Genomic DNA, 26,374 nt, shown 5'->3' with positions numbered 1-26,374 from the left:
TCATCAGTACCTATCACCTGCCTGTCACCTGCCCATCAGAGTACCCGAGTACCTGTCACCTGCCTATCGGAGTACCCGAGTACCTGCCACCTGCTCATCAGTACCAGAGTACCTGTCACCTGCCCAACAAAGTACCCGAGTACCTGTCACCCTTCATACAGCCACCATGTCCAAGTCCAAAAAGGTTTATATACGTCGTCCGTTTAAACCTAAATACCGGTGTTATGGTAGCAGATAGCTGCCATAACCCTGGTATTTTTTTAAACGGTGGACGGTTGGCTTTCCGATAAGGGTGGTCCCAGCGGCGGATTCGCCGTGAGATCACCCTTCCGGGATGGCGGAAGAGGCGCCCCCCCCTCCCGACGCGTTCCGGTCCTTTTCCCCGCTTACCGGACCTGCCGGCAGCGGGGAAAACGATCCGGTCCCGAATCCTCACAGACAGGATGTCGAGTGAGGGCAAGCTTGCCCTCACTTGACTCTATGGTCTTGGAGGACCGGAGCTACGGAAAATGTTGTTGCCTAGCAACCGGTTTAAAGGTCCTTTTTTTTTTTTTTCATTTTATATTATAATTATTATTTTTTTTTTTTTTCTATCTTTTAGTGTACTTGTGAGATCTGAGGACTTTTTGACCCCAGATCTCACAAAAAAGAGGTCCTGTCGTGTCTATTTCTATTACGAGGAATATTTACATTTCTTTTAATAGAAATAAAAATGATCAATTTTTTTTTTTTTTTTAAACGGTGTAAAAATAAAAAATAATAAATAAAATAAATAGTAAAAAAAAAAAAAAAAAAAAATTAAAGTGCCCTGTCCCCGTTAGCTCGCGTGCAGAAGCGAATGCATACAGAAACCCCGCCCACATATGTAAACGGTGTTCAAACCACACATGTGAGGTATCGCCGCAATCGTTAGAGCAAGGGGAATAATTTGAGCCCTAGACCTCCTCTGTAACTCAAAGATGGCAACCTGTAGAAATTTTTAAATTGTCGCCTATGGGGATTTTTAAGTACCAAAGTTTGTCACCATTCCGTGAGCGTGCGCAATTTTGAAACATGACATGTTGGGTATCTATTTACTCGGCGTAACATTATCTTTCACATTATGGAAAAAAATTGGGCTAACTTTACTGGTTTCTTATTTTTTAATTAAAAAAAGTGAATTTTTTCCAAAAAAACTGCGTTTGGAAGACCGCTACGCAAATACGGTGTGATAAAAAATAGTGCAATAATCTCCATTTTATTCTCTAGGGTCTCTGCTAAAAAAAAATATATAATGTTTGGGGGTTCTAAGCAGTTTTCTAGCAAAACAACTGATTTTAGCTTGTAAACACCAAATGTCAAAAATAGGCCTAGGCAAGTGGCTAGGATGCATGATGATGCTCCTTGGATGTTCGGCCCCTCTATATGGCTAGGCTGTGAAAAAGTCTCACACATGTGGTATTGCCATACTCAGGAGGAGTGGCAGAATGTATTTTGGGGTGTCATTTTTGCTGTGTACATGCTATGTGTTAGGAATATCCTATAAATTGACAACTTTGTGTAAAAAAAAAAAGTTTTCATTTTTTTCCCACATATTCCAAAAACCTGTGGAAAAAAATGATATGTTCAAACGACCCATAATGCCTCATAGAATATACGTTGGAGTGTTTGCTTTCCAAAATGGGGTCATTTTGTGGACTTTTCCATTGTATTGGTGCTCTAGGGCCTTGAAAAGTGTGATAGGTAGTAAGAAAGTTTTATGTGTATTTATGCTCCTAGAACGCCTGAATGTGCTTCTTGGACGTGGAGTCTCTTTTTGTGGCCAGGCTGTGTAAAAGTCTCACACATGTGGTATCGCCATACTCGGAAGGAGTAGCAGAATGTATTTTTGGGTGTAATTTTTGCTGTGTACATGCTATGTGTTAGAAATAGCTTATAAATTGACAACTTTGTGGGAAAAAAAAGAAAAAAAAAATTTTTTCTTCATTTTCCCAAGAATTGTGGGAAAAAATTACAACTTCAAAAAACTCACCATGCCTCTTACTAAATACCTTGGACTGTCTACTTTACAAAAAGGGGTCATTTGGTTGGTATTTGTACTGTCCTGACATTTCAGGGCCTCAAGAAAGGAGATAGGCAGTCAGTACATCTGGTGTGATCAATTTTCAGTAATTGGTACCATAGCTTCTAGACTCAATAACTTTCACACAGACTAAATAATATACACTAATTTGGGTTAATTGTACCAGAGACATGTAGCAGTATACATTTTGGCCCAAATGTATGAAGAAAAATTTATTTTTTGCAAAATTTCATAATTGAAACTAAAAAAAAGTGTTTTTTTTTCAAAATTTTTGCTCTTTTTTTGCATATATCACGAAAAAAAAAAAAACCCCAGTTGTGATCAAATACCACCAAAAGAAAGCTCTATTTGTGTGAAAAAAATGATAAAAATTTTGTTTGGTTATAGTGTAGCATGACTGAGCAATTGTCATTCAAAGTGTGAGAGTGCTGAAAGCTGAAAATTGGTCTGGGCAGGAAGGGTGTCTAACTGCTCTGTATGGAAGCGGTTAAGGTCCTAAAGCTTTAAGTTCAGGAAGGCTGCTTTAGTGTCTGACCAAATGTGTTATTTTTTAATGATTTCCCATTAGATACTTAAAAACATTTGTCTAAAACTTTAAGAAAGTTTGGCATATATGAATAAGGATCCAACATTATGGAAGCCACATTCAATTTCAGATTAGGAGAAATATTTTTTTTCTGCTGTTCCCTTAACTAAGATGAATCAATCAGACATTCTGCCAGTGCTCTGTCTCAAGAGTAAGGCTGAGATCCAAGCTACAAGTAAAACAATATGACGTAAGACATTTTACATTAGTTGCAGTCATCTGAGAATACCAATCAGAAATTAAATGAGGACCCAGAAGTTGTGTCAGACATTTTATTTTCTAACCAAGCTAAATCTAAATATTATCATTAAAAACAGAGGCTAAATAATGGTATATCTAAATATACACTGCTCAAGAAAATTGAAGGAACACTTTAAAAACACACAAGATCTCAATGTTGAAAAATATCATGCTGGATATCTATACTGATATGGACTAGGTAATGTGTTAGGAATGAAAGGATGTCACATCATTTGATAAAAATGAAAAAAATCAACCTACAGAGGGCTAAATTCAAAGACACCCTGAAAATCAAACTGAAAAAACGATGCAGCTGGCTAGTCCATTTTGCTAAAATTGTCATTGCAGCAACTCAGTAGTTTGTATGGCCCCCACGTGCTTGCATGCATTTCTGACAACATGGGGTCATGCTCCTAATGAGAGGACAGATGGTGTCCTGGGGTATTTCCTCCCAGATCTGGGAGAGGGCATCACCGAGCTCCTGAACAGACTGAGGTGCAACCTGGCAGCGTCGGATGGACCCAAAGATAATGTCCCAGAGGTGTTCTATTGGATTTAGGTCAGGCGAGCATGGGGGCCATTCAATGATATCAATTCCTTCATCCTCCAGGAACTGATTGCATACTCTGGCCACATGAGGCCGGAATTGTTGTGCACCAGGAGGAACCCAGGACCTACTGCTTAGCGTAGGTTCTGACAATGGGTCCAAGGATTTCATTACAATTTCTAATGGCAGTCAGGTTGCCATTGTCTAGCCTGTAGAGGTCTGTGTGTCCCTCCAAGGATATGCCTCGCCAGACCATCACTGACCCACCACCAAACCGGTCATGCTGAACGATGATACAGGTAGCATAACAATCTCAATTGCTTCTCCAGACCCTTTCACGTCTGTCACATGTGCTCAGAGTGAACCTGTTCTCATCTGTGAAAAGCACAGGGCACCAGTGGCGGCTCTGCCAATTCTGGTGTTCAATAGTAAATGCTAATAGAGTTCCACGGTGTCAGGCAGTGAGCACAGGGCCCACTAGAGGATGTCAGGCCATCAGGCCTCCCTCATGAAGTCTGTTTCTGATTGTTTGGTCAGAGACATTCACACCAATGGCCTGCTGGAGGTCATTTTGTAGGGTTCTGGCAGTGCTCATCCTGTTCCTTCTTGCACAAAGGAGCAGATACCGGTCCTGCTAATGTGTTAAGGACCTTCTTCGGCCTTGTCCAGCTCTCCTAGAGTGACTTTCTGTCTGCTGGAATCTCCTCCATGCTCTTGAGACTGTGCTGGGAGACACAGCAAACCTTCTGGCAATGGCACGTATTGATGTGCCATCCTTGAGGCTTTGGACTGCCTGTGCAACTTTTATAGGGTTCAGGTATCGCCTTATGCCACCAGCAGTGACACTGACCTTAGCCACATGCAAAACTAGTGAAAAACTGTCAGAAAAGATGAGTAGGGGAAAAAATGTCAGTGGCCATTACCTGTAAAACCATTCCTGTTTTGGGGGTTGTCTCATTGTTGCCCATCTAGTGCAACTGTTAATTTCATAAACACCAAAGCAGCTGAAACTGATTAACAACCCCTCTGCTACCCAACTGACCAGATCAATATCCCAGGACTTTATTTGACTTGATGCTAAACTCTGATTAAAAAGTGTTCCTTTATTTTCTTGAGCAGTGTATACACTGGATATAAAAAGGCTGCATTGTAAGAAACACAAAAGTTGAAATTTAGTTATGAAAAAGTTTTAAAGTGGGCCTATGCTTAAAATGTGCTCAGCTATCATTATCACAACTTAATGTGAAATAACAGTGAATAAAAGTACCTTTAGAATGTAAATCTCTATTAGAGGTCACAGAACATTTCCTCACATGTCACACTACCTAAACATACACTGTTCTAGTCTGAGGGAAGCTTACCAAATGTTTTCCCACCTACTCCGACTGCTAAATACTAGTATACATTGATGATGTTATCAAGGGTTGGCCTAGGAACAGAACAAGCTGTTCTACAAATACACTGTTATAAATTAAAATGTGTTTGTTCCTGGGGAAAATAAAACTGTATGATTAATAGCGTAAGTGTTATATTGTATATTACTGACTTGCCTTGCATGGTTTAAAAAATAAGGTATACTTTGAGCTTTGTTCCTGTCCTGAAATCTTTAAATAGGTTAAATTTGCATTGCCCAAGATTTTAGAGATCAAATTACAGAAAGATGGTAAACGTTCCTCAAGGAAAGTAAGCCTGAGTATTTTATGTGCAGATCTACCCAGGAGAATAAAAAAATAAATAAACATAATGCACTACATGTCTTGGAACTATGTCCATCAGGCCTAGAAAAGCCTTTTAAATATTTTTTTAACTTTAATCTTTGACTTTTTTTCATTTCACTTTGCTTACATTTAATTGTTTTTCTACTTGTTGAGAAAATATGTATTAAAGTAATGCAAATCAAATAAACTATTTGAAAATCTGGAGCATACTAATATACTAAGTCAAGATGGTTAATTGTAATGAACATATGCAATTTTCATTCGAAATTCAATCAAATTATGTAGCTTTAATGAACATTTACAAAGAATTGCCACTAGATTGCACTATTCTTATAGAAAAGATCATCTGAAATAAAAATACAACACATCTATACCACATCCAATTTCCAGCTTTGTAAACGGTAGGAGTGATAAAATATGAGAATAATCAACATGTATTGTGCTTTAAAAACATATGCCTTCATAACAGTTTACCAAAATATAACATTCTGCCACCAATTTAACTATATATCTTTACTAAATGTAAAATCAGAACATTTACAAAAGTGCTGAGTAATACATGCTGGATACACACACATATATATATATATATATATATATATACTGTAAATATATATATATATATATACATACACAGTATCTCACAAAAGTGAGTACACCCCTCACATTTTTGTAAATATTTTATTATATCTTTTCATGTGTCAACACTGAAGAAATGACAATGCTACAATGTAAGGTAATGAGTGTACAGTTTGTATAACAGTGTAAATTTGCTGTCCCCTCAAAATAACTCAACACACAGCTATTGATGTCAAAACTGCTGACAACAAAAGTGAGTGCCCCCCTAAGTGACAATATCTAAATTGGGCCCAATTATCCATTTCCCTCCCCGTTGTCCTGTGACTCATTAGTGTTACAAGGTCTAAAGTGTGAATGGGGAGCAGGTGTGTTAAATTTGGTGTTATCGCTCTCACTCTCTCATACTGGTCACTGGAAGTTCAACATGGCACCTCATGGCAAAAACTCTTTGAGGATCTGAAAAAAAGAATTGTTGTCTGATGAGACCAAGATGAACTTATTTGGTTCAGATGGTGTCGAGCACATTTGGCGGCAACCAGGTACAAAGACAAATGTGTGTCTTGCCTACAGTCAAGCATAGTGGTGGGAGTGTCATTGTCTAGGGCTGCATGAGTGCTGCCAGCAGTGGGGAGCTACAGTTCATTGAGGGAACCATAAATGCCAACATCTGCTGTGAAATACTGAAGCAGAACATGATCCCCTCCCTTCGAAGAATGGGCCGCAGGACAGTATTCCAACATGATAATGACCCCAAACACACATCCAAGACGACCATCCAAGATTTCCCTGAGGAAGTCACGTGACGTTATCTGAATACTGGATGATACGTTTTTACATGTAAGTTGGCTATTTTTTTAAATAAAAAGTCTTTAATACTGCACAATGATGGTCCCTCAATCTTAATGAGCCCTAAGGAAGCGAGACTCACCCCAAGAAGCTGTATTCAGAGGAAAGCATAGAAAACACCACAATAGGACAAGGTCTATAGGATAAGGTCGGGGACAAATACAGGAAGCCCAAGAACAGAGCACATACACGAGACACCACGCTGGAATAAAGGAAGAAAAGGGATCACCCCCCATCCAGAGAGAGAATACAGGCGTATTACCCTCTGCTCTGAGGTGAGAATTTTGTACACCTAGAAGTGATATCACAGCACAAGGTGGAGGAAAGGAAATCACATTATAACCGGTTTATTGTATCCACATATTGTTTGATGGAATAAGGCTGACAGCACAGCCATCTGATTGAGAACTGTTTGAAACACCATTGTGGAAACAGACATTCAACTATATGCGTATTTGCGAATTTTGCACATATTTTGATACATTGTTATTTATTGCTGGAACATTTATTGATTTTATTGTGATTCACTATTTATATATAATTGTCACTGTATGCACAGAGCACTTTATAGAAGCACGCAGGAGAAGCAACTATTTATTCTAATACGTTTTTTTAAGCCACTTGATACCCACCAAGCACCTTAAATTTTATGCACAAGATATATTTTGAAAATTATAACAGGATTGTATGAATTTTAGATACATATATTGATTTATGGTTTTAGAGGTGAATCACTACAAGCACTTTGCCATATTTTATAACACCTTGAAGCGCATCACAACCCCCCTCTTTTTTATCAGTATTTACATAACTGTTTTATAGTACCAGTTCCAGTGGTGCAGCATTAGGGTAGCTAGAAGTATCCAAGATAGCGCAGGAATCATACATTTAATATATACACCATATATATTCTTATAGAAAAATGTATAAATATTATGGGAATAAATATAGATATAAATATAAGTGCAGCTGCAATAAACTCCTGCCCGTCCGCAGGCGGGTAAAAACGTATACAAAGAAAGAGGGGGGTATATATAACCTCCCACGTTTTTTGCGCTTGCAATAATCTATAGGTTAGGATATAGGTACAGTATATGTTGAAATAATGTATCAAGGATTGAACAAACAATCAACTACATACAATTATACTACAATATTACAACCAACCAATTCATAGTATAAGAGTGGAGTTAATAAATATATTAGAATAATGTCCACAATAAATTAATATGCATTAGGTGTGAACCATTCATATATATATTTCATAAAAAGTCCAAAAAGTTCCCAAATGGTCCAATCAGAAAAGGAAGGCGGTGATGAAAATGATCATACAGGGTCACCACGGTGCTCAAGGGGGTTATCAAGAGGCTCACCAGATATGTTGGATCCCCTCTAACCTTACGGTAGGGGGATCATACAGACTTAAATCAGGTTACTTAGGGTTCCTCTCTCCAGGACTTGGAGCAATGGGTTGGTCCTCAATCCGCTCCCGGGCCCAGGATCCACTTTGATGCCCTCCAAGGATGACCAATGATGGTTTAGAAAAAATGATATATAAAATGTATATTTTATTCAAAAAAATTATTATCTGTCATATAAAAAGACTAAACATGCATAGGAGACAGATGTAAAACCGAACTAGCATAAAAACATGCGAAGGAACGAGTTCATAATAAGAATGCAGGCACGGACTTTGATTAAACACCGGAGTCAGTACAGCAAGAGATGGGGAAAGCTGGCTTTTGCGTGCGTTCCACTCCATCTATCCGGCTAACGGTCACGTGCCCCCTGCGTGCGTTCCAAAATGACGCGTTTCATCATCAAAGTGCGACGTCTTCCAAAATCTGAAGACGGCGTCTTGCTAAATTTAGAGATCCTATAAGGAGTTAGCTACCACCGCAGTGCTATTTTCTGAAACAGTTCCCAGTGATTCACACATTTGGATGCTGTGTAGACAGAGCGCATAGCTTTGCGCCATTGTGCTTCACTGAAAACCATGCCCAGGTCCAATTCCCATTTATGATAAGGGGGGTTTTGACAAATGTACACTTAACTCGTAAAATATTGTAAAATAAAGAAACTCCTTTTGCTTTAGGATGAGAGGACGTAAAATAGGACCAGCATTGGGAAGATAGGGAGATACTGGGTGAAGCTAGGGACCTCATAAAGTGGAATACTTGCATATAGAAGTATAGTTCTGAGTGTGGGAGCTGAAACTCCCGTTGGAGCTGCGAGAAAGTTTTAATGGAGTCTTTGACTAATGTGTCACCAAGCGAGGTTATTCCCAAGGCGAGCCATTTGCTTAACGAGAGGTTTGGGATTAGTAGTTCCAAGGTGCGCAGCGGAATGGGCAAAGATGTGTTGGGGGAGGAAAGAGCAACCGTCGAGTGGAGTGTATGCTATGCCATTAGGGAAGCCTGTGCAGTCAAGGGAAGGCCTTTAAATGAATATGGGTTCCAAATATCTGCGAGAAGTAGCTCGTAGAGAGATGAGGTCTGACAGAGAGCACTCTCCATCTTAGGCCACAACACATCAGTTTGGGGAGAGATCCATTGACATAACTGTGTCAACTGGGTTTGCCAAAAGATAATCACCAAGGTCAATCATGCCCATGCCTCCGGCGGTTCTATGTTTACAAAGCAGGATATGGGAGCTGTGGAGTTTCAGTTTTTGCCATACAAAGGATTTTAGTATAGCGGTAAGTGAGTGCTTTAAGAAAACAGGGATGTAAAGGGACTGGTAGGGTCCTAAATAGATATAAAATTTGAGGGAGCAGCTTAAATTTGAAGGCGGCAAGGTGCCCTGACCAGAACATGATAACTTTGGACATGCGTTGGCATTCTGAATTTAATTTGGCGATCAAAGGGGGGTAATTGGCTTCAGCTAGATGGGATGGTTTAGGAGTGAGATGGATACCAAGATAGGGAACATAATCCTTGCTCCAAGTATACGGAAACATATGTTGGATCTTAGCTCTGAGGGTGGGTCCCACCCCCAGATCCAAGATCAGAGATTTAGCAAAGTTGACGTTATAGTAGGAAATACCACTAAACTGCACTAAAAGATCATGAGTAGTCCACAGTGAAGTAAGCGGGTCAGTTAGAAAGATTATAACGTCATCTGTGAAAAGATTACATTTGTGCGAATGGTGATTGAACTGAAAGCCTTTAATAGTAGGAGAGGACCTAATTGCTTTGGCTAGTGGCTCAATAAGTAAGTTAAAAATGGACGGGGACAGGGGGCACCCCTGCCTAGTGCCATTGGAGATAGGGAACTCCCGGGAAACCAAACTTCACAAGCGTCTTTTGCATATAACACCAATGTATGCAATCTAATGCCTTCTCCGCGTCTAGTGACAGCAGCAGAGAAGGCCCCCGACCAGTAGCAGCGCATTCCAGGATCTGCACTACACGCCTTGTAGCATCCGAAGCTTGGCAGCCAGCTTCAAAGCCAGACTGGTCCGGCTTAATTAAGGAAGGCAGTACAGACGCGAATCTGTTCACCACTAATTTAGCGTAAATTTTAACATCAGTATTCAACAGAGATATCGGACGAAAATTGGCTGGGGTTGTGGGTTCCTTACCTGGTTTTGTCAACGTTATACAATGTAGGCTTGCAGCATTTCTGAGGGAAAGGAGGCAGAGGCCACTGCAGTCTCAAATACATGGCTCAACGGGGAAAGAAGAATTGATTCAAAATGTTTGTAATAGTCATTAGACAGGTGATTTCCCTACAGGTAAGGAGCGAATAACATTCGCCAGTTCTAGAGGGGTGAAGGGGGCGTTCATGACTGCTAATTGAGCTTCCGTCAGGGACGGTAGATTGACAGAGGATAAAAAAGCATCTATTTGGGAATCTAGGGGTTGGGGACTAGTAGCATCCTGGTTCAGGTTGTACAATGAACTATAGTAGGCAGCGAAAGAGTCCGCTATGGCTTTAGGGTGTATAATCTTTTGGTTGGTGTGTGATGCAAGGAGATGGGAAATTCTGGTTTGTGTCCTCTTGGCCTTCAGGCGGGCTGCCAAAAATGTCCCTGCACGGTTACCCGATGAGTATGCTGTGAGTTGTAGAGCTTTAACATGTTTGTCATATTGTTCCAGTAAAAGTGTCCTAAGGGAGAGGCGCAAGTCAGAAACAGATTGGGAGGTGACTGGAGTGGGGTTTGTTTTATTCTGGATCTCTAATGTATGAATGTTCTTATGTATATTGTCAAGCTGAAATTACCCCTGCCTCTTAATACGGGAACACATTTGAATAATAATGCCTCTAATAAAGGCCTTATGGGCACACCACACAATAGTAGGATTATTTACAGAACCAGAATTTAACTCAAAAAATTCCTTAAGATGTTTAGCTAAGGTAGCAGAATGTTGGGGTGAGTTCAATACCCGGGTGTTGAGTCTCCAAATGTAATCCGGAGTGGAAGCTTGGGATTCAGACAGGGTGATCGAAATTGGTGTGTGGTCTGACCAGGGTATGTCATGGATATGCGATGAGGACACTGACTGAAGTAAGGCTATGTCTGCTAGGATCATGTCTATCCTAAAATAGGAACGGTGGCGAGAGGAGTAAAATGTATAGTCACGCTCAGTGGCGTGTTGGCAGCGCCACATATCGTACACTGACTCATCATAAAAAAGTGACTGCAGCGATGGAGGGGTGCATTTGGGGGGTGAGGACAGATCCATATGAGGGCCCGCTGTAAGGTTGAAATCTCCACATATCAGCACCTGTCCTTTGCGTACTTTCGCTATTTTGTGGAAAAGCCTCCTCCAGAACCTTAGTTGGTGCATATTTGGTGTGTAGGCATTGACCAGGGTATATAGTTTGTGACTGATTTCACAAGTCAACATCAAATACCTGCCCTCGGCGTCCGAGAACTCTTCCAGCAAGGAAAACGCTACAGTGTTCTTTATGGCAACGAGCACGCCTTTGCGTTTAGTGGATGCAGATGCCATGAAGATATGCAGGAAACTTTTGTGAGAGATATTCGGGGTAGCAGAGCATTGGAAATGAGTTTCCTGAATACAAAACATGTCTCTACCCAGTTTAAGGGCTTCTTTCCACAGTGTCATGCGTTTCGCAGGGTGGTTCAGACCGCACACATTTAGGGAGGAAATTTTAATCACCATAGTGTGTTGGAAACATAACGATGTACAGTACCTTGCCGACCCCGGAGGGGTACGGGGGAAAGAGCGGAGAGAACTTCAGGTAGAAACGACATGGTGTCCGGAAGGTCTTCAAGGGCATGTGGAGAAAGAGCTGATCATTGGGTTGTCCAGTACCCACCTCATAGGGAAGAGAGGGAATACAGGAGAGGAGAACAAAAACAGTCAAAACAACGTACATAAAAAAGTAGTGTGGATTCCTGAGAAACCTGAATGCAGTAAACTGCACAAAACAGTGGGGGAGAAGTGTGGCATAAGCACACCAGACTCATGTGGGGACCTGAGGCTGAATAAAGCAAATGAAGGAGATCCTCATGGTTGGCGTTTGTGCTTTCATTTGTGGGAGACCACCTGCCAGTCTCCCTGGGTATCCTGCGCAGAAGTAGGGGAGTGAACAGATCGGGGGGGCAGTATCTGGTACAAGGTCCTACGTGCGAAGAAGCACAAGGCCTTCATTCAGGGTAGTAGCGGTGGATGTCACTCCATTATGCGTGATGGTTAGTTTTGTGGGATATCCCCAGCGGTACACTATATTGTGGTTCCCGAGAAATTTTGTGATAGGTATGAGAGACTTGCGGCGTAGCAAAGTATATTGGGAAAGGTCTGCATACAGCTGAAGGCGGGCATATTGATCAGGTACAGGGAACATCCTTCGGAATGCAGCCATTATAGAGTATTTCACATTAAAAAAGTGTGCCCTCATAATGACGTCTCTGGGGATGTCCTCAGACAGATGGGATGGCCGGGGTAGGCGATGTATTCTGTCAATGATCACTTCAGAATCTGAGACAGATAGCAAAACTGCATGGATAAGGTCACAGGCATATTGATTTAATTGAGCAGGCAAAACAGATTCGGGGACACACCCCTAAGTTTGACATTATTTCGCCTGGAGCGATCCTCTAAATCCGCCATTTTTGCTTTAAGGTTTTCCATTTCATCTTCCCGGGTGTTTTGGGCATCAATTAGGGAGTTGTGGGATACAGCAAACTCGCCCATTTTAGATTCTAGGTGGTCCACTCTGCCCCCCAAATCATGCACTTCAGCTTTAAAGCCACGCATACATTCCATCATGTCTGAGTGCATAGATGCCCTCAATGATACTAACATGTCTCTCAGTTTGGTGTCAGAGATCAGAATGTTAGCAGTAGGGAAGTGGTTAATTTGTTCTACAAGCTCCCTGGTGTCATTCAAGAAAGAGGTAGTGTGGCTTACCTCTACAGGGGAGACTTCTGGCTGCAGTCTCGGTCTGTTCTTAGCAGGGCTTTGAGATGTGGGTGTTTAGGCAGAGGGCGAGCGGGCTACAGGTGCTCCAGCAGTGGCAGAGGGGGGAGAGCTGCGTCCTGATGAAGAGGAGCCGCCGTTCGAGGAGGCCGGGGAACCGCCGCCGGCGCCATCTTGGATCCGCGGCCTATCTTGAGGAAGGAAGAAATTAGGTAATTTCTTCAGATGACCAGGGTCTTTCTTCCTCCTAGCCATGGCTGCTTGTGCTCCGGAGAATCGCTGCGGATGGGTTCGGATCCCGGTGAGTCTGGTGGAGCTCACCGATCAGACGTCCATTCAGTGGAAGCCACGGCCCTCGACACTTCGTGTTTTTAATTGAGATAAGCACATACTAAATAGGGATATACTTTGTTAATATTTTATGTCTGAAGTTTACAATCACTTTATAGCAATATATGGGGTATGGAACAGTATAGTTTTTTTTACACACAATGTCAGTGACAACGTAGTCTGTCAGTGCATATTAGGTTGTGAAACTGATTTTTTCCTTTTATAATTATCATGGCTTATCTACAGTCACATCAAACAAATCTGACACTTTGCTGTACAAAATGTATTTTTAGCAGTTACACATACACAGAATTACTAGGTCCACTTTATCCACAGGATAGAAATGGTTTTCTGAGACTGTCTCTATTCTCACTAATGCTAAACTGTCCTGCCACTTGCTAATATCTATCAGGCTCTCATTAAGAATTCAGAGACTGCAATTGATGCAGCAGTGTAAAACTGCCCAGCTACATTTGATCAAAATGACTAGACCCAAATGTACTGGAGACAAAGAGCACAGGCAGGTGTTTTACTACAAGAATTCATAGGCCACAGAAATCACAAAAGTTTAACTAATTCAATACAGGGCACTTTCACCCCCTTCCTGCCCAGGCCAATTTTCAGGTTTCAGCATTGTCGCAATTTGCATGAAAATGTCAAGTAACACTAAAATTGTTATCATTTTTTTCAAATGAATAGAGCTTTCTTTTGGTGATATTAACTCACCACTAGGTTTATATACTGAGCAAAATTGTAAACGCAACATTTTTGGTTTTGCTCCCATTTTTCATGAGCTGAACTCAAAGATCTAAGACTTTTCCTATGTACACAAAAGGCCTATTTCTCTCAAATATTGTTCACAAATCTGTCTAAATCTGTGTTAGCGAGCACTTCTCCTTTGCCGAGGTAATCTATCCACCTCACAGGTGTGGCATATCAAGATACTGATTAGACAGCATGATTATTACACAGGTGTGCCTTAGGCTGGCCAAAATAAAGGCCACTCTAAAATGTGCAGTTTTACTGTATTGGGGGTGTCCGGGAGGGGGTCTGAAAGCCAGTCAGTATCTGGTGTTACCCCCATTTGCCTCATGCAGTGCGACACATCTCCTTTGCATGGAGTTGATCAGGTTGTTGGTTGTGGCCTGTGGAATGTTGGTCCACTTCACTTCAATGACTGTGCGAAGTTGCTAGATATTGGCAGGACCTGGAACACGCTGTCTGGTAAGTATGATGGCAATGCAAGAACTGGGATGTTTTCAGCTTCCAGGAATTGTGTACAGATCCTTGCAACATGGGGCCATGCATTATCAGGCTGCAACATTAGGTGATGGTCGTGGATGAATGGCACAACAATGGGCCTCATGATCTCGTCACAGTATCTCTGTGCATTCAAAATGCCATCAATAAAATGCACCTGTGTTCGTTATCCATAACATACGCCTGCCCATACCATAACCCCAACACCACAATGAGCCACTCGATCCACAAGGTTGACATCAGCAAATCTCTCACCCACACGACACCATACACATTGTCTGCCATCTGCCCTGTACAGTGAAAACCGGTATTCATCCATGAATGATCATTAGATAAGTCAACTAGAGTTAACAGGTCAAGAGAACGACAATGAGTAGCTTCTAATGTGGCAATTTGAGGTAAAAGACACTTAATATACGATGGGTGTTCCCTTTTTTTTTCTAATTTCAATGATTTTTATTGAATTTTCAAGGAAAGGTTACAAACAATAACAGAGGGGCAGTAATAGTTTAACATTCCACATAAAATAAAGAACCAGTCATCATATTGGGGGACTTCAATTATCCCGACATTGACTGGGAAGAGGGGACTGCACACTCGCATAAGGCCCGGCTATTCACGGAAACCTTACAGGATAACTACATGTCGCAGTTTGTGGATTCCCCTACTAGAGAGAATGCTATCCTGGATCTATTGATCACTAATGACCCAGACATAATCTCGGAGGTAGGAGTCCAGGACAACCTGGGCTCTAGCGATCACAGGATGATCACATTTAGTATAAATAACAATATAAAAAGGCAAGTGGGGAACATAAGAACCCTAAACTTCAGAAGGGCAGACTTTCCAAAATTGTACTCATTGATGGAAAGGGTAAACTGGGACCAAACCCTGGGATCACTGACCACAGAGGAAAAATGGGAATGCTTTAGAACAATATTAAGCAAAGGCATCTTGCAGTGCATTCCTATGGGGAATAAATTTAGAAGAGACAAAGCCAAACCTGGCTGGCTAAACCGTAGCGTTAAAAAACTTATTAGGGGAAAAAAATTGGCCTTCAAGAAATATAAATCAGAGGGCACAGTATCGGCCTTCCAGCAATACAAGGAGGAAAATAAGAAGTGTAAACACGAAATCAAGATGGCTAAAATCAACTTTGAGAGACAAATAGCGGAGGATAGTAAAAAAAACCCAAAGAAATTCTTTAAATATATCAACAGCAAAAAAACTAGGGCAGAGCATATTGCACACATAATTAACGATGATGGGAGGATGGTTACAGAGGACACTGAAAAAGCAACCGTGCTGAATTCTTTTTTCTCGTCAGTCTTTACGCAGGAAAAGGAAGGGTACACTGACCATGACTGTATGGTTAGTAGTAATACACAGGACTTGCCACTATGGCTAACAGAGGGGGAAATCAGGGAAAGACTGGATAAACTTAACACAAACAAATCACCAGGCCCGGATGGCGTACATCCGAGAGTGCTCAAGGAACTCAGTATGGTTATATCTAGACCACTGTTCCTGATCTTTGCTGACAGTATTAGGACAGGAGATGTACCAGGGGATTGGAGGAAGGCTAACGTGATTCCGATATTCAAAAAGGGCCAGAGACATATCCCGGGAAATTATAGGCCTGTCAGTCTGACATCAATAATATGTAAACTTTTGGAGGGGATGATAAGGGACTATATCGTAGAGTATGCTAAAGACAACAACATCATCAGTAGTAACCAGCACGGGTTTACAAATGGGCGTTCTTGTCAAACCAATCTCTTAGCATTCTACGAGGAAGTGAGCTGTGAGCTAGATAGGGGGAGACCAGTGGATGTGGTGTACTTGGATTTCGCTAAGGCGTTTGATACAGTTCCCCACAAGCGCTTAATTTATAAAATAAGGTCTGCAGGTATCGACAGCAGGGTTTGCTCTTGGATACGGAATTGGCTAAAAGGCCGTGTCCAAAGGGTAGTAATAAACAGCGCATACTCAGACTGGTCTGAGGTAGTAAGCGGGGTGCCCCAGGGCTCAGTCCTGGGACCAACCTTGTTCAATTTATTCATAAACAGCATTGAGGAAGGGATCAGTAGTTCGTTATCAGTTTTTGCAGATGACACAAAATTGGCCAGGGCAATAACTGCACAGCATGAAGCAGATATCCTACAGAATGACCTGGACAAAATTACGGAGTGGGCAACGACATGGCAAATGAGGTTTAATGTGGAGAAGTGTAAGGTTTTGCACTTGGGGACCAAAAACATAAAAACACAATACACGTTAGGAGGGGAACCCTTGGGGGAATCAAAAATGGAGAAAGATTTGGGAGTCTTAGTTGATGATAGATTAGGCAACAGCATGCAATGCCAAGCGGCAGCTTCCAAAGCCAACAGAATATTAGCATGCATAAAGAAAGGGATGTATTCCAGAGATAAGACTATAATCCTTCCACTTTATAAAACTCTGGTCCGACCGCATCTGGAGTATTCTGTCCAGTTCTGGTCGCCAGTCCTCAGGAGGGATGTGTTGGAGCTGGAGAAAGTCCAGAGAAGGGCAACTAAACTGATTAGGGGGTTGGAGGACCTTACCTATGAAGAGCGGCTGCAATCGCTCGATTTATTTTCCCTGGAGAAAAGACGTCTGAGAGGGGACATGATAGCAATTTATAAATATCTTAATGGGGATCTCAGCTTAGAAGAAAAGCTGTTCATTCGAAGGAATTGCATGAGGACTCGAGGACATACAATGCGATTAGAGGAGAAGCGTTTTAACCTCAGGCAACGTGGGGGGTTCTTTACTGTTAGGGCTACAAGATTGTGGAATTGTCTACCACAAGAGGTGGTTTCTGCGGGTAGTATGGTGACTTTCAAAAGACTCTTAGACTTACATCTCAAGGATCAGGAGATTGAGGGCTATGTTAGATGATTACAGTCACACACACCTACACAGGTTGAACTGGATGGACTATTGTCTTTATTCAACCTCGCCTACTATGTAACTATGTAACCATGAGAAATGCCTATAGACATTATAAGCCAATAAGGTAGATCTCTGCCTGGAACATGTTATGGTGGTAATAACAGACAAAGTATATGGTTGTCATTCTTGCCTCCCGGGACACCCCAGTGGGAGCAAAAACAGCATCCCGGAGGGTTGGCAACTTATTTTCAATAGGTCTTTATTAGAGTAAAGAGGATAGGACAAAGACCAATCAATGAAAATTACTCCTCAGGTAGTTCTTACATTTGTAAGATTTGGATTGAGAAATAGGTTAGAGTGAATCATAAATGCAGTAAGTAACTGTTGTTTATACAAGAGATGCAATATCACCTGACCCTGATCATATAGGTTGTAGTCTCCATGAGGGGTAAGGGATATGCAAACAAACAAACTAAACACACACAAGGAATTAAAGGAGGGGGGAGAGGGGAAGGGAGGGAAGATAAAATTAGGGGACCCAGTCATTAACATAAGTGTGTTTCTATATTGGTGCTACAGGGACCAGCTTACATAATAATCAAGCGACAGATTTCAGAGTTTGACCATGCATTTGGGATTGTCCAGCCAATTGTTCCATTTAAAGAGGAAGTAAACCCTCCTCTGCAAGTTGTACCTATAGGTAAGCCTATGATAAGGCATACCTATAGATACTGTAAATATCTCCTAAACATGCACCGTTTAGGAGATATTTACTTTGCATGCAGCCAGTGACATCACTGGCGCATGCGCTTTGAAGGAACGGCCGCTCGTGCCGTTCCTTCAGACCCCCGTGCCGTGACCGTCGGCACCTGCCCGCATGCGCGGGAGTGACGTCACCGCGGCTCCAGGCAATCAGATGGCCGGATGCCGCAAGAAGGGCAACCAAACATGTCACCCGTGAGACAGGTGAGCGGTCAGCACTGCGAGGCTTCGTTCTAAGGTAGGTATTTAATAATGAGCTAGTGTCGGATGCATACTAGCTCATTATGTGTTTGTCTTTCAGGTGTTCGTTTTTAAAAAAAAAAAATTCTGAGGTTTACAACCTCTTTAAGTTCAAGCAACCTGATACTAATGTTCATAACTGCTAATAGTTTTTCCATCTCACATTGGTGGTTAAGAGTGGTAATAGTGTCGTTAGGAGAAGGTGGATTCGGAGAGTTCCACAGTCTTGTGATGGTGAGTTTTGCTGCCAGTACAAGTTGTACAATCACTGTTCTCGCCCTGGTTGGCAGGTCATGAATATTCAAGTGAAAGACAGCTATCTCAGGTTAGGGGTGACCTAGTGTTCAATTATCTTCGATATCGTAGAGAAAATTTTATTCCAGAACAAATCCACATTATGTGAAAAATTAGCACCAGCATAAGGCTGAGTGGGAAGGATAACATTTGGAAAGCTTAAATGGAGTGAGATAGCAGAAGTGGGTTACTTTCTGGAAAAGTTCCTAGTGATTCATGCATTTAGATGAGGAATATGTAATGGTAAGGCCTTTTTCCAGTGAATGTTTGGGAAAGTCTTCCCAAAGATTTCTTCCCTTTTGAGAATAGTGGTTGTTTTGGAAAAGGAATCATGGGCATTAAGTATTCTATAAAATAGCGATATTCCTCTTAAGGGGATTGTGGTGTCTTGGAAGAATGCGTAGATTGAGGCTGGTAGTTCTAGGTGTAAAGGTAGGGGGATGTCTATGAAGGAAGGATCGTATTTCTAGCTAGATAAAGTATGCTTTTGGAGGAAGGCTATAAAGAGAGGATAAATCCTCAAAGGTATGAAAAGAGGTATCCTGAAACAGGTCCTTCATGAGGGTGAGTCCATTAATTAGCAATACTTGTAGGTCAATACAGGGTATTAAATATTGGAGTGCCATTAAAGGGGTGGGAAGTTTGTACCGTGTTTCTATATTTGAGGATGAGAGGATAAAGTCTGACCATGTTTTAAAGAAGGCTTGGATAGTCGGAGTGGTAGAGGGCAGAGGTGGGGCTCCCAATATAGTGGCAATGAGAGAGGATTTGAGGTCCCTGTGGGGTACATCGGTGGCCTCAATAGTAGTTCCACCAGTGCTTGATTTGATCAATGTGTGTTCCCTTTTAATCTGGGACCCGTGTTGGATAAATACCGCCCGAAGCACACACTTTAGTGTTTCCCACTTAGTCAGGGGATGGGTTTGATCTGGGGCATGGTCACAAATGAAATCCCAAATAGCTTGTGAGATCACTTTACTGCACACGGAATCAGTTTGAAGAGGATTCCTTGGCATGCAAGAAATAAATGCACAGGGGAATGATCTGACCAGAGCATCTTAATAAATTTAAGCCAAACTGAAATCTGCTACATTTCTTTGGTGAAAATAACCTAAATCAGTGTTAATTATTTAGTCTGTAGGAAAGGTATCCACAAACTATAGTATATACAGGTATATTTGAAAATTAATCAATCCTGATGTACTGACTACTGATGGCCTATCTCATTTCTTGAGGCCCAGAAATGCCAGGACAGTACAAATATTGCCAAAATTACCCCTTTTTGAAAAGTAGACAGTCCAAGGTATTTAGTAAGAGGCACGGTGCGTACAATTTTTTACATACTGTCACCAGTGCAGTAAAACGTTATCATATAATAGGTGTGGCGGGGATCCGGGGCACTGATGGTGGGACAGTATGTAGAAAAAAAAGATAATTCATTTTTTTTTCTTTTTAATACCAATTTTATATTTTTAATGTTTTTTGAACACTCTGTGACCAGAGTAATACAGTGTCACTATAGTAACATTGTACTACTCTGGGGAAGTGATTAGGATTTTTTTTTTTACACATAATGATTGCTTATGACAGTGCATTTCACTGGTATAAGCAACCATTTTAACTGAATGAAAACTGATTCATTTTGTGTGTTTTGTAGTAATTAGTTGGGATTGGCCACAGATAATCACATGGTACATATGGGCTGTGATTGGCCCTGTCTGTACCATGTGATCACTGTGACTAATCACAGCTAGCAACACAATTTTTCCCAACGAATGGCATGAAAGGAAGCCACCCATTGTTTACAATTGCCATGTGATCTACTGAGAGTCACAGTGGACACAGCCAGTGACAGATCATGCCGCAGAATGGCCTGTCATATGACGTCCACCCGGAACAACAAATGTCCCAACCAGCCATCATTTGACAGTAGCCTAAGTAGGAAATGGTTAAAATTGTCCACAAGCCAGACAGCTTTAAAGGGCATGACTAGGCATTTCATTTATAGGGATTGATTTACTAAACGCAAAAAGGCTGTTCACTTTGCAAGGGAAGTTTACCTTTGCTAAGGAATTCATCCCAGAGCTTAGGGAATGGATTTGAAGCTCTGCTAACTTCCATCATCTAATCATTTACAATTTTTAAGTTTCCTTGCACATAATGCAACTTCACCACATTCACTAAGTTCTGGGGAAAATTCCCCTGCAAAATGCTACTTCCCTTTCAAAGTGTACAGCCTATTTGCCTTTAGTAAATCAACCCCACAGAGCAGAAGAGGGTATTTTACTAACAGAATTAGGACACTGCAAAAATATAGTAGTGTAAAATTGTCCAGCAGCAGGACATTTTTGATGAGTAAGACCAGGCTAAAATGTACTACTACTATATTGTTCAAAGTAACCGCTGTCCTCAAATCAACCAAAAACGAAACACAAAATATCTACAAATAATAAAAACAAAAGAGGGTGATTGTCCAGTGAACTAGCAATCAGAACTAAAACAATGTTTCCTAACTGACCCTAATGTTGCCCTACTCTCTTATTTCCTTGTCCTTTCCCTTCAAAATCTTTAGTATACTGACACTATGGCTGCTCTGTGCCCCCTTCCTCCTAAAGTGAGGAGACTTCCTTATATAAAAGCCTCTTTTCTGCCCATTCCAAGACTGCTGGTCATGGTTCAAAAGGAAGGCACTATAATTTTGTGTAAAGAAAATGGATGACAAGGTTACACGCTAATTTTTCTACCATGATTCTCAATCCCACAGGATTTTCTACAAACTCAAGATAACAGAAAATCTGAACCTCATCCCTTAGTTTTGATTGAGCTGAAGCTGTTTATTCATAGTCTGTTACCTGTTTTTGTGTGCAGCTATTAGGAATATATATATATATTATATATATATATATATATATATATATATATATATATATATATATAATCTATTTTATACAGCTTTGTAAAGTGATATTGATTGTTTTCCACAGTAACATTGACATTTGGCACCATCAGAACTTATCTGTGCCAGCAGATCACTGCCCCCCCCCCCCCCGTGGCTCTAGACAAGTGATGAGCTGAACATCCCCAGTTCAGTTCACACCAGAACACTGCGAACAGAGGAAAAGTTTGTTCGAATAAACAAACCCAATTGAAGTCTAGGGGACTCAAATGTCAAAAATCAAATGGCCTCATTTTGAAGGCTTAAATGCAAGTTATTGCCCCAAAAAAAGTGTATGGGGGTCCGGGTACTGACCTGGGGAATATGTAGCAAAGTAAAAAAAAGTGATCGTATTTATAGGAGCAGTGATTTACTGATTTTAATGAGGGTTAAAGTGAAACTATAAAAATGAAAAATTCCTTCAAATATCATGTCTGGGGGGTCCCCTGAATGTGCCTGTAAAGTAGTGCATCTCTACAATGTATGTAGCCTACTGCAGCAATACTGACATCTCTAAAGGAAAAAATGTCATATTCAAATATACATACAAATTTCAAATGGCATGTACTTTGTCACACAGGTGCAGAAAAATTGGGCCTTGGTTGTTGGTGGTGCCTGAACACTGTAACCCCTCAATCACTCTTTCTGGGCACAGGAATGGGCCCTGCTGCTAAAAATTACATACAAATTTTGAAATCACATGTACTTGTCATACAGGTGCATAAATATTGGGCTTTTGGTGTTGGTGGTGCCTGAACACTGTAACCGACCCCTCACAGTTACTCTTGCTAGGCGCAGGAACGGGACCTGCTGGTAAGAATTCCATACAAATTTATAATCGCATGTACTTGTCAGTTGTCATAGAGGTGCAGAAAAATTGGGCCTTGGGTGTTGGTGGTGCCTGAACACCGCAAACCCCTCGTAGTTACTCTTGCTGGGTGCAGGAACGGGTCCTGCTAGTAAAAATTCCATACCGATTTGAAATTGGCAAAGATTAAGTGGTGTATCTGTTCTTATCAGTGATCTAGTGGGGGGCACTGTCATCTGACCTGGTCAAGGTTGGGTGTCGGCTATGCAAATTGGCTGGAGTGATGGGGACCTGGAAGGTTAGTATCGGCAGGAACTGAAACTGAAATTGGGCCTTTGGTGTTGGTGTGGTGGTGCTTGAACACCGTAACCCCTCACAGTTAGTCTTGCTGGGCACAGGAATGGGACCTGCTGGTAAGAAATCCATACAAATTTGAAATTGCATGCACTTGTCATACAGGTGCCCAAAATTGGGCCTTTGCTGTTGCTGGTGCCTGAACACCATCATCAACCCCTCACAGTTACTCTTGCTGGGCGCAGGAATGGGACCTGCTGGTAAGAAATCCATACAAATTTGAAATCGCATGTACTTGTCATACAGGTGCCCAAAATTGGGCCTTTGCTGTTGGTGGTGCCTGAACACCGTAACGAACCCCTCACAGTTACTCTTGCTGGGCGCAGGAACAGTCCCTGCTTGTAAGAATTACATAAAAATTTGAATTTTCATGTACTTGTCATACAGGTGCCCAAAATTGGGCCTTTGCTGTTGGTGATGCCTGAACACCATAACTAACCCCTCACAGTTACTCTTGCTGGGTGCAGGAACGGGCCGTAGTGGGAAGAATTCAATACAAATTTGAAATTGCATGTACTTGTCATACAGGTGCCAAAAATTTGGGCCTTTGGTGTTGGTGATGCCTGAACACCATAACCCCTCACAGTTACTCTTGATGTTCAGAGGGCACAGGGACAGTGCCTGCTGTTAAAAATTACATACGAAATTTAAATTGTGTGCACCTGTCATACAAGTGCAGTAAAATTAGGCCTTGGGGATTGGTAGCGACCTAAACCAAATACATTGTTGGAAGCTAGCAGAATAAAGGTTGCGGAATAGGATAGGCAGCATACGCAGTGTTCAAGGGATGGCAAACCCCTAGCAAATTCAATCAGTTACATCAGCATCAGGGGCTTGATAGCTGTTGGTGATCCAGAACTGATTTATTTTGATAAAAGTCAGTTGATCAACAAAGTCTGTGGACAGACAGACTCTTTTGCTCATCAAAAAACCTCCAGCAGCACTGAACGTCTGGTCGGAAAGCACGCTGGAAGAAGGACAGGCCAGTAGCTCATATTTAGCAAGTTCTTGTCAGTGGTCCATCCTCAAGACCCAGTAACCCAGTAGATGCTCAGCTGTAAAGGTCTCCAAGTCTGCTCTTGTGCCTAGATAATCATACTCCAAATAATGGAGATGCTGCCGATGGTTGCTTAAACAGCCCTGGGTGCTGCTGAGGACTAAAGAACTGTTTAAAGGCATCGGTCAGCCGGCCGCCCTCTCCACAGCTACTCCTTTGGCTAAACGATGCTCCTCAGGTCCTTTCGCAGGATTTGCAGAACCAGGGAGCCCATGCAACATAAGTTGGAGGAGGCATGAGCTTCTGAGTCCTCTGGGTAACTAAGGATGACATTTTCAGCAAGAGCAACCTCTCCCCAACCACATACAACTCTTGGGGTTTCTGGGGAATCAAAACCATCCCTTGAAGACTGCTGTATGCTATCCTCTATATCCACGCTGCTGCAATCCTCCTCCTCCTCCTCTTCCTCCTGTGTGTTTTGTGTCCCTGCAGGCATTATATCTGCATATAGGGGGCATTGTGAGGAAAGGAAGTCCTCCGCTTCCTCCCGCTGTTCTGCCTCAAATGTCCTGTCCATGATTCCACAAAGCGTGTGCTCCAGCAGGTAGACTAGAGGGCTAGTGTCTCTGATGCATGCATAATCCCGGCTCACCATCCTTGTGGCCTCCTCAAATGGTGACAGGATGATGCATGCATCCTTTATCAAAAGCCACTGGCGTGGTGAAAAAAAGCCAAGCTCCCCTGACCCTGTCCTTGTTCCATACTCCCACAGGTACTCATTGATGGCCTTCTGCTGTGTGTGCAGCCACTGCAGCATTGCCAATATTGAGTTCCACCTGGTGGGCATGTCATAAATGAGGCGGTTGGTGGGCAGGTTGAATTCCCATTGAATGTCTGATAAGCGAGCACTGGCATTGTATGAACACCAGAAATGGCCACAGACTTTTCTGGCCTGCCTCAGGAGATCTTGGAAGCCTGGGTATCTGGTCAAGAAACGCTGCACCATCAGATTCAGGACATGTGCCAAGCATGGAACATGTTTCAAGTGTCCCTGATGGAGGTCGGAGAGAAGGTTGGTGCCATTGTCACATACAAACATTCCTGGCTCAAGCTGTCATGGCATCAACCATCTCTGATCCTGCCCCTGCAAAGCTGACAGAGCCTCTGCCCCGGTGTGACTCCTATCCCCTAGACAGACCAACTGAAGCATGGCGTGGCATCTTTTAGCCTGACTGCTTGTGTATGCCCTTGAACGCTTAGGGAGCACTGCTGCTTCAGAGGACAATTGAGCAAAAGAAGACATGGAGGAAGAAAAAGAGGAGGAGGAGGAGGAGGTGGTGGAGTAGCCAGATGTGGCAGAACCAGCACCAGCTCTTTGGAGGCGTGGTGGCAAAACAAGCTGCAACACTGAACCCTGTCCTGCATCCTTCCCAGCTGCCAGCAGAGTTACCCAGTGTGCCGTGAAATAAATGTAACGTCCCTGTCCATGTCTGCTGGACCAAGAGTCAGCAGTAATGTGAACCTTCCTGCTGACTGCTCTGTCCAATGAGGCCAAAACACTACCTTCCATATGACAGTAGAATGGCCTTACACAAAAAGAAATGCCTTTTTGGTACCTGTCACTGTGGTACAGCACATTCCACAAATTTGAAAAAGGGAGAAGAGTCTACCAGATGAAAAGGCAGCAATTGTAATGCTAGCAATTTGGCCAAGCTAGCATTAACCACTTGCTGACTGCCTAACGCCGATCTACGTCGGCAGTCAGCCCCTCACAGGCAAAGTGACGTAGGGCTACGTCACTAGCTTGTGAGGGTCTAGGGAGCGAGCGCGCGCCCCCGGAGGCCCGCTCCCACTCCCGCGTGGTCACGTACCCCCCCGCACGTGTGACCAGCGGACCCGATGTCCGCCGGTCACTCGGTGATCGGCGGGGGAGAGGGAGAAAGTCAGGCGGCTTGTGTAAACAAGCCACCTGTCATTCTCCCCGGTGTATGAAGGCTGATCATACGGTTCTACTATGTAGAACCGTCGATCACTCTTCATACATCTGAAGCCACAGCCAATCACAGTAGAAAGCACGCCCCTAGGGACACACACAGCCCCTCCCTCTCTAATAAAGTTAACCCCTTCACTACCAGTGTATTTTTACAGTAACAGTGCATATGTATAGCACTGATTACTGTAGTAATGTCACTGGTAACCCCAAAAGTGTCAAAAATGTCAGTCAAGGGTCCGATCTGTCCGCCGCAATGTCGCAGTACCGCAAAAAAAATCGCAGATCGCCGCCATTACGCGTTAAAAAAAAAACAACAAAAATGACAAAAATCTTTCCCTTTGTTAGTAAACGCAATAACTTTTGCGCAAACCAATCAAAATACGCTTTTTGCGATTTTTTTTTACCAAACATATGTAGCATAAAACAAATTGTCTGAAAATGTTAAAAAATTTTGATTTTTACATTTTTTGGGGGGGAATTTCATATAAAAAATGTGGAAAATATTGTTATTTTTG

The sequence above is a fragment of the Pelophylax lessonae genome (assembly GCF_965119305.1).
Source record: "Pelophylax lessonae genome assembly, chromosome: 1".
In the NCBI taxonomy this organism is placed as follows: Eukaryota; Metazoa; Chordata; class Amphibia; order Anura; family Ranidae; genus Pelophylax; species Pelophylax lessonae.
Note: the sequence above shows the minus strand (reverse complement) of the source record.